Source organism: Miniopterus natalensis, chromosome 2 (genome assembly GCF_054644295.1).
Source record: "Miniopterus natalensis isolate mMinNat1 chromosome 2, mMinNat1.hap1, whole genome shotgun sequence".
NCBI lineage: Eukaryota > Metazoa > Chordata > Mammalia > Chiroptera > Miniopteridae > Miniopterus > Miniopterus natalensis.
Genome location: NC_142082.1, coordinates 38,540,510 through 38,550,456, shown reverse-complemented (window position 1 = coordinate 38,550,456; position 9,947 = coordinate 38,540,510).

Sequence of the window (9,947 nt, the reverse complement as noted above, 5' to 3'; positions counted from 1 at the left end):
TGTGGGAAGCCAAACTCAGATACTTACCAGAAACATTCTTCCAAGTACAGAAAAATAGTGGCCATAGAAGTAACACTATTCATTGCCTTGGACTCATAAAAGTCCTAACATTCTGTAAACCCTGGGTTGTCCAATACAGTAGGATTCTGAGAACTTGAAGTGCATGTGGTCTGAATTGAGATATGCTGTAAGTGTAAAATTCACAATGGATTTCAAAGACAATACAAAAAAAAATTTTTAATGTCTCATGATTTTTTACATTGCTTACATGTTGAAATGATAGTATTTGGGACACATTCGTTTAAAAAAATATTCCTAATTTCAATTTCACTTGTTCTTTTTTACTTTTTGACATGGCTACTACAAAACTTAAAATTGCAGATATAGATCACTTTATATTTCTGTGGCCAACACTACTGTAACCAATGGATAAGCTCTAACACCACTAATTTCTCTTCCATTCAAGAAAGCAAATGAATAAGGTTCATGTTATTATACAAAAAATTGTTCATGTGCTCGGATTCATGAAAAGAAGTCACCGTCAGGTTTCAGGACTTTGTTGTTAGTAAATGAATTACTTGCATCACTTCCCATTTAGACCTTAGCCATACCTGTGTTATAATACTATCATAGAGAGTCACTAGTATGAAAATTTAAGGAAAACTGTTTACAAAGCCCATTAGGGTCAATATATTTTATATGGTAATTTTTTAAAGGCATGATAATACATCGGAAGCTTGAGCTTTTTTGTTTTCAAGCTTTTGGAAAACTAGTCCATTATTGAGATGAGTTGTCTAGAAACTGCTAAAATGTGATAAAGACATCCTCAGAAATGGCTACACCTAAAAAGATGAAATTCCTGCTTTCAGTAGGCTCATAATCCAGAAAAAAAGAATTTACAGCAAAAAAATACAAATAATAAAGTACATATACAAATATATTCATTCTCACCTATCAAATTAGTAAAGATTTTTAAAAAACAAAATACCCCATGCCAATAAAGGCAAACTGTGATAGGCTCTGCAATATACCATCAGTAAAATATAAATTAGAATAGCCTTTACAGAACACAATTTGGCAATATTTATTAAGAGCCTTAAAAATATTCATCCTCTTTGATTCAATATTGTAGAAATTCCACTTACAAGTTTATCAAGCAAAAAAGTGAGCATAGACAATAATTTATGTACAGATATGTTTACCAGAGTAGTGCTTATTATAATAGATTTAGAAACAACTAAAAGTTCAGCCATAGCAGAATGATTAAATAAATCACGAATCATTTTTAAACAAGTACTTTTTGAACACCTCCCATACATCATAAATTCAAAGCACTGAGAATCAATGGTAAACAAGGAATATTAGATTTACTTTCTCACTGTGTTTACATTCAAGTAGTAGGAGATAGACAATACCTAAGTAAATAAATGACGATTAAGTTCAAGTTTGATGAGAGTAATAGAAAAAATAAATAGGCAGAGAACAAGTGCTTAGAGGTGGCCTGTGAGCCCTGATTTAAATTGGCTAGTTAGGAAGACTATACATTAGAATATATTCTTGGGCTGAAATATGAAAACCAAGAAGGAGCCACCTTTGTGCAAATCTGGGAGCAAAAACAACAACAACAAAATCCATGGCATTGGATAATTTCGGGAGAGAGTATAGGTTTCAAAAAGAAGAGAAAACTCTTCTTGGATTTGTAAGTAAGGGGAGGACACAGGGAAAACCACTCCCAAGATCAGGGAGAAAAGCAGGTGAATACAAGAGTCCCAGCTTCTTGGAGCAGAGACCACCCCAGAAACCTGTGCATGGGAGGAAAACTTGAACTGTAATCAATAAACTGCTGGAGGCTCAGTGTGGACAAGTCTCAGAATTTAAAACTCCACGGGGACCCAGTCATACGGAGGACCCCACAATATTGTGAGATTTACCTCCAGGAGCTCCATTAGGTTCTAATAATAAATATCAGAGAAAATTTTCCTCAGTCTTCCTGCAGGGGGAGGGGAAAAGAAACCATTTAGAAGTATAGCAGGTCCTTGAATAATTGTTAGGGGCAGAAATATTAATCATGCTCTGTAGAACAATGATTGTTCTATTCTGATTAGAGAAAGCACATTCTTACCTGGCTGAGAGTTATGTGCCCCAGGACATTTTAAATTCGATCCATTCTCTTTAACTGCCTATCATCATGGAAAGATTAACAACCTTGTTGCCGAAACAAAGGGGTCCTGGAGGCACCCTACCCTTTTGCAAACCCCCAGCCTGCATTTCCTGTAACATGTAAACCATTTTACCCATTCTTATTCCTTTTGCCCACTTCCCCATATAATCTTTTTCCCTTCCACCCAATATAAGCAGCTGGCTTATGGGGGGGAGGGGAGTAGAGCAGATTTCATGTGAATGACCCTCCTGTTCTCTCATACTGTGGGCATTATTGGAATAAACACTCAGATATGATTCAACCTGTCTCTGCTTAGATGGCTGAAGTAGTGACAGGAAGCCCAGACCCACTGTACCCAGTTTCATAATGTCATTTCATTATAATGTTGATAAGATGCTGTAGGAATCTAACTCCTGTTTATATTAATTAATTAGCCTAAAATAAAATTGGTTTCACCATATGACACATTTTGCCTAAAGTTGTAGAAGCTATTCAAGACGTTAAGTGAGGACTTAACTTTATAGTTCTTCAACCAGGCCTGCCCTCAGGGGAAACTAGTTAAGCCAAGCCTAACCCGTTGTAGTATTATCTGTGCCTAACTAACCTGGGGAAAGAAAATACCCAACTCCAGCTGACATTAGACATTCTGTCCCACAAATGGGGGTGGGGAAAGAAGAACGAGAAACACTTGCGAAGTTCACAGTTCAGAGGCATGGGCTCACTAACAGACTGAGACCTAGTGGTAGAACTAGAGGACTGCCTCCCCGACACCTCACCAGCACACGACTAAATGCCTATTTTACAGCAGTCCCTTTTATACAGTACACCATGTCCTGTTATCAAGAAAAAAATTACACAGCATACCAAAAGCCAAAAACACAAGTTAAAGAGACAGAGCAAAACACGGCAGGCAGAGATGTTGGAATTATCAGACCAGGAATTTAAAACAACTCTGATTAATAAACTAAGGGCTCTTTTGGATAGAGTAGATAGCATGTAAGAACAGATGGGCAATATAAGCAGAAATGAAAACCCTAAGAAAGAACCAAAAAGAAATGCCAGAGATAAAAACAGTATAATAGAAACGAAGAATGCCACTGATGGGCTTATTGGTAGACTAGACACAAGAAGGCACCTCTGAGCTTGAGGATATATTGATAGAATCCTCAAAAAACAAAAAGTAGAGAACAACGACTGAAAAAACAGAAGAGAATATCCAAGGGCTGTGGGACAACTACTAAAAGTGTAACGTATGCATAATGGGAACACCGGAAAGAGAAGAAAGAGGGAAAGGGAACACAAGACGTATTTGAAACAATAATGGTAGAATTTCTCCAAATTGATGTCAAACACCAAATCATAGATCCAGAAAGCTCAGAGAATACCAAGCAGGATAAATGCAAAAAAAACAAAAACCTATACCTAAGTATATCATTTTCAAACTACAGAAAAACACCTTGCCTATAGATAGAGGAACAAAGATAAGATGAACATCATCTCCTCAGAAGCCAGGCAAGCACTAAGAGAATAAAGTGAAAATTTAAAGTGTTGAGAGAAAGAAACTACGGGCCTAGAATTCTGTATTCTGTGAAATGATCTTTCAACAATGGAGGAGAGATACTTTCTCAGACACACAAAAATTGAGGGAATTTCTTGCCAGTATGCCTGCCTTGCACAAACTATTTCCTTGCAAAAGTGTAAAAGACATTTTTTAGAGAGAAGGAAAACAATATAGGTCAGAAACTCAAATCTATATAACGTAAGGAAGAAGCGAAGGGGCAGTTGTGCAAGAGGAACGGATGAAACACAAGGCAAGCTTTGAACAGTGGCCAGAATGGAAGCAGAATTTAAGTAAGTCCTTTCTCAGGAGCGTAGTGACGTAAACAACAGAGAAATTGTGAGGTATTCCAGCAGAGAGAGTAGCAGATCCTGCCTGCCATTTCTGTTCCTTCACTTGTTTTTCATGACAACCACATGTTGTCTGGCACCTCACATGTGGACTGAGGATCAGCCAGCTATTTGACTTGTATATTGACTCACTTTTACTACACTGATGGCTAATACCTTTTATTGACTCAACTGCAGGCTCCTTCTTGATTCCTGACATTTGACGATGCGTCAGCTCTGGTAGTTAAGTATATAGCTTTTTATTGCCTGCATTAAGTTTCTCTGGATTCTGCCTGGTGATGATATTTTACTACTGACCACAGTCTACCAGACAGAGGAACCAAGATAAGGTGGTAGTTTTATATAAGAAGCAGTTGGGAAAGTGCAGCTGGCCTTTGGCCCAAAGCCGGTAGTTTGGTCAGAAAGCATAATGTGAGCCCTGGCCGGGTACGTCAGTTGGTTAGAGCATCGTCTGATATGCCACGGTTGTGGGTTCGATCCCTTGGTCAGGGCACATACAAGAAGCAACCAATGAATACATAAATAAGTGGAACAACAAAATCAATGTTTTTCTCTCTCTCTTCCTCTCTCTAAAACCAATCAATAAATTTAAAAAATGTAAAACAAAGAGAATGAAAGCATCATGTGTCACCTCTTCAAATGAGCTAGTCTGTAAGGATACATGTAATCCCATGTTATGTATCTATGCAAAGTTCAGAATTAAACTATGTGGTGTAGCCTGTGAGTACCCAGTGAGAGATGCCTCTCTCTCTAAATTTAGACCAAATTCTGGACCCGAAGTTTCCACACCTTTCACCAACTGGTGTGTATGTGTGTGTGCTTTTTCATTTTTCAAAACAGCCAGGCAGGCTATGTCTAGTACATACAGGGTGGGCAAAAGTAGGTTTATAGTTGTGAGTAAGCGAAAGACAGTGTTTCTTCTTGTATTATTATTTATTAATTATTGCATTATTTTCCATACAAACAACTATGTTTGCCCCACCCTGTGCCTGTGTGTTCTGTGGGACCTCAACCTATACTCTGCTATCCCCAAACCACTTTCCTTAGTTCAAATTTAGACTTTCATCTGGCAACTGAAAATCAAGCATTGCCATCCATCTCTGCCTACCAGTCAACTTATTCGGTTTTTATAAAACAACCATTTATGTACTACATTGGCACTTGTTTGTAGATTCATTTAAGTGTTTTATTACATTTTCCTGCATTGTTTAAAATGAATAAGTGAAAGATAAAGAAAATTAATATGCTAATATTAACAATAATGCAATCAATGCAAAGGCGAAAAGAGCATGAAGTAGACCAAAAGAGGTACCTCTTCAGTCTGGTTTGAATGCATGTTGTAAGTGAGCTAGTTCAGTATATGTTTAATTCTGAAGGAAAAGAATTTTTTTAAAAAAAATCTTTGAAATGCTTATAGCATCTTTATTCATAATTGCCAAAACTTGGAAGTAACAAAGATATGTTTCAGTAGGGGTATGGGCAAATAAACTGTGGTACATTCAGACAATGGAATATTATTCAACACTAAAATTTAAGAGCTTCCAAGCCATGAAGTGACATGGAGGAAACCTAAATGCATATTATTAAGTGCAAGAAGCCAATCTGAAAAGGCTACATACTGTATGGTTCTAACTATAAGACATTTTCAAAAAGGCAAAACTATGGAGATAGTAAAAAGATCAGTGGTTGCCAGATGGTAGAGGTGGGAGGTGAGGGATGAATAGGTGAAATACAGAGGAGTTTCAGGACAATGAAAATACTCTGTATAATATCATAATGGTGGAAATATCATTATACATTTGTCCAAACCCAGAGAATGCACAACATCAAGACTAGACCCTAATATAAACTGTGGGCTTTGGGTCACCATGATGTGTCAATATAGGTTCATCAGTTGTAACAAATGCACCACTGCGGTGCAGGACATTGACAGTGGGGCAGGCTATGCACATGCCAGGGCAGAGAGTATATGGGAAATCTCCATTCCTTCCCCTCAAAAAAGAAAAATAAAATGTCTATGAAATACTATTTTTCATATATTTTTATTTCTTCTCTTCCCTTTTCTAATAATATTTAACTTTTCACTACTTTTAAAGAGGCTTGTTAAGTAATATTTAATAGACGTTAAGTAAGGATCTGAGAATCTTTGCTAAGAATAATAATTATGAATTTGTATGTTTAATTTTGTCAACTTAGATCCCTCTTGGTCTCAGTTGTCTTGTGTGAGATTGAAATTGTCCAAAGAAGGGAATGTTATCATAATGTGCTTTGGTTCACTAATGGCTTTAAAAGGCCTGAGTGTGGGGAGATGGGGGGTGGAGGGGATCAATGGGGAGGGGGGGAAGGAGAACATCTGTAATACTTTCAAAGATAAAGATAAATTCTTAAAAATAGGATTTAAAAAAGTGTTCCTAAATGCTAAGTAAATTTTCTCTCTTGTTTTAATATGAAATATTTCAAGAATGTGAAAAATACCCCCCAAATTTTATTTTTTAAATGTACATATATCCCAAACAAACTATATAAAATGCTGACATTTTCCTATGTTTACTTAAGAATTTTCACTAAAGAAATAAGATGTATGGAAACAAACAAGAGAAGAGAGAGAGAGGTATGTGTGGGAGAAAATATGGAGTCACAGAAATGAAGAGAGTGTTTCTAAAAGAAAATGCTAGCCCTAGCCAGTTTGGATCAGTGGTTAGAGCTTTGGCCCACAGACTGAAGGGTCCCAGGTTCAATTCTGGCCAAGGGCATGTACTTTGAAGTTGCTGGCTCCATTCCTGGCCCTGGTTGGGGTACATGTGGGAGGCAACTAATTGATGTGTCTCTCTCACATCAATGTTTCTCTCTCTCCCTCCCACTCTCTCTGAAAAGCAATGGAAAAAATATCTTTGGGTGGAAATTAAAAGGAAGAAAGGAAGGAAAAGAAAAGAGAAAAGAAAAGGCTGAAGCCTGTTTCTGAGAGGCTAGCAAGTTGAAGACAGAAGAGTAATGATTGGATTTGGAAAAGTGAGATATTTGGTGAATAAAAGCAGTATTTTAAAGAGAGAGAGCTAGAAAACCTGTAAAAATGTGTTGAGGAGAGAATGGTATGCAAAGGTGTACAATGATTATACACAACTTTTTAAAGCAATTTTGTTTTAAAGAGGAACAGAAAAAGAAATAGTTGTAGGAGCGTAATCCTTGAGAAGATATTCATCCACACTGTAAACTATTCTATAGCCAATTTTTCCCCCGAAAACAGTTTATTCACAAAGGAGTATACGATTTAGTTACAAAAGAAAGGAAAGAAAAGAAATTCCATCCTGAGAAGATAAGAACATGAGAATGTCTACATATGAAAAATCAATGAAAGATTTGATCAATCATTTTGGTGTCTAACCCACAAACATTGGTATTAATGTAAAACATGGGGTCTTTGAGAACTGAGTTAGCCGATTCTGGGCTAAGTCAGTCTGATCAGCTATTGGTTGTACATTTCACTATCCTCCTTGAGTTTAATTCATGGTGGCAGGTAAAACTCTCCTTTGCAAAGTGGCCAGCTAGGGAAATCACTCTGGAAGGGAGGCAACTACAAACTTTTTGGAGAAGGCTAAGAAAAACAAACCTGGGGATGACATTGAAGGCTTTGAGAAATGGATAAATTATTGGTTCAAGAACACTGGCAATGCTATTCAAATGAGACCACTTGGGTTTGCACATGGAGATTACTGACAGACAAGACATTTCTTCATGTGCTAAAAAATAGCATCATCTACTCAAGAAAAAGAAAAAACAAAACAAAACAGAATGTCCTCATTTTACAGACAGTTCGTCCACCAGATTATCTGCTTTCTGCACATAGCAAACTAAATGTGTGCAGCTGTTTTCCCTTTTCTAACAGATACATAAGTTTTTGTTTTGTTTTGTTTTGTTTTGTTTTGTCATAGCCAATTTTTAATAACATGGGTGTAATAGATGTCGTCAGTGCCTGCCCATAGCCCTGGAGCCTTACCATTTCACACTACTAGCCTGACTGCCTGCAACTCTGCCTGAGGGCTCTCTCCACCACCAGAGCCAGCTCTGCCCAAGTACAAGACAGGCCAGAAGTACCAGGAAATTAATGTTTCCCTCTGTCTCCTCCCCAGCAGCCTTCAGTCAATAGACTAACAGTAACTGGTGTATAAATACACCAAATTCACTCATTCCTCAGGCCAGTTAACTGTGAGGTTTGTGTCCCACACTATTACCTAAGTTTCCCCAGCAGGATTATGCTCCAAATCCATACTGGGAACGTGTTTGAAAATGTATCCTTTACTGGCTTCATTTCCTTTCCTGTCTCACTTCCCCACTCTATTGCCAGTATTTCCTGGGATCACCTCCCAAATAACCTATTGGCATAGGTTATTTTTGTCTTTAGGTTTAGTTTCAGGGGACACAAACTAAAACAACAGAAAATATTCATATAATGTCAAGAAACCATTATACCAATTATGTATAATAACTCATGAAACTGCCTTGGCCTGTATGGTTCAGTTGGTTGGGCATTGTCCCATTCAACAAAAGGTTGCTGCTTCGATTTCCAATCAGGACACATGCCCAGCTTGTGGGCTCGATCCCTGGCAGGGGGGTGCAAGGGGCAACTGATCCATGTTTTATTCTCACATTGATGTTTTTCTCTCTCTCCCTCTCCCCTCCTCTTTCTCTAAAAATCAATTATTAAAAAAAAAAAAAAAAAGAATGCATGAAACTAGGAAACATTGGAAGAAAATAAATATTCCAAAATAGTAACAGTGATTATTAGTTTCTGTATTGTGGGATTATGGGTGATTAAAAACCAAAACAAAACTTTTTTTTACTACAAGGGAAAAAAAGTTTTTAAATAAGAGTGTTTTAAAAAGAATATGTATTACAATATACAGATTAAAGCGGTTCTGTGAATTTCAGAAGTCAGAATTGAAAGAACAAAAACTTATTAAATGAAACACCATTGCTGATGTTAGCTTTCTCAGCAACATATAACAAATGAAGTACCAATATTCACATAAAAATATACCAAAAAAATCCAACCTTACAAAAAAGATTAGAATCGGTCTAGAATTATACTTCAGACCAAATGTTAAGTCATTTAAGGCAATTTTTGGCAAAACATGACATAGTTTTCATTCAGTAACAACAGTTATCCTTAAATTAATGTGTAAATGTACAATTTTATCATTTCACAAAATCCATGAAATACTACTGTTATAGATGTATTATCTTTTTACAGGTAATAAAGTTTAGAGAGGTTTAGAGCAAGGCAAAGGAATTATACAAAATGGAAAGACAAACAAACAAGATTTGAACCTGGATATTGCTCCCAAAGCCCATGAACTTTCTGCCGCTTTGGGCTGCCTCTCTCTCCATCTTCAGGTTTTTTGGGGTTTTTTTGAGTCACCAACAGAAAGTCAAGGAATAGATACTGCACTCACATTTCTAACGTGCCTGATGTAATTTAGAATCATAAGTCTTGACCTATTGTATACAGACAGATTGCCAGAGCACAGTTGCCTCAAAGCTAGTTGAAATGGAGCCACCAAAGCCATGTTGAGTAGAATGATTGGAACACTGTGTTCTCCAAACCTGGAATACAGATGTTATGATAAGAATGGCAAATAAATCAACTTGTCCAGCAGAGACATGGATTAAAAAAAAAAAAAAAATCCAAGAAACCACAATTTTATAGAATATCAGACCTTAAAGGCTAAAAATGGCACAAACTACATAATTACCTATTGTACAATAAACTTTTGGCCAGAATTAGATTCTTCATTCATACTTCACATGGAAACAACAGCTCTGATTTTCCTATCTAACTGCAGTATTTGCTGAATATATACTAGTTGCCATTACTCATTTT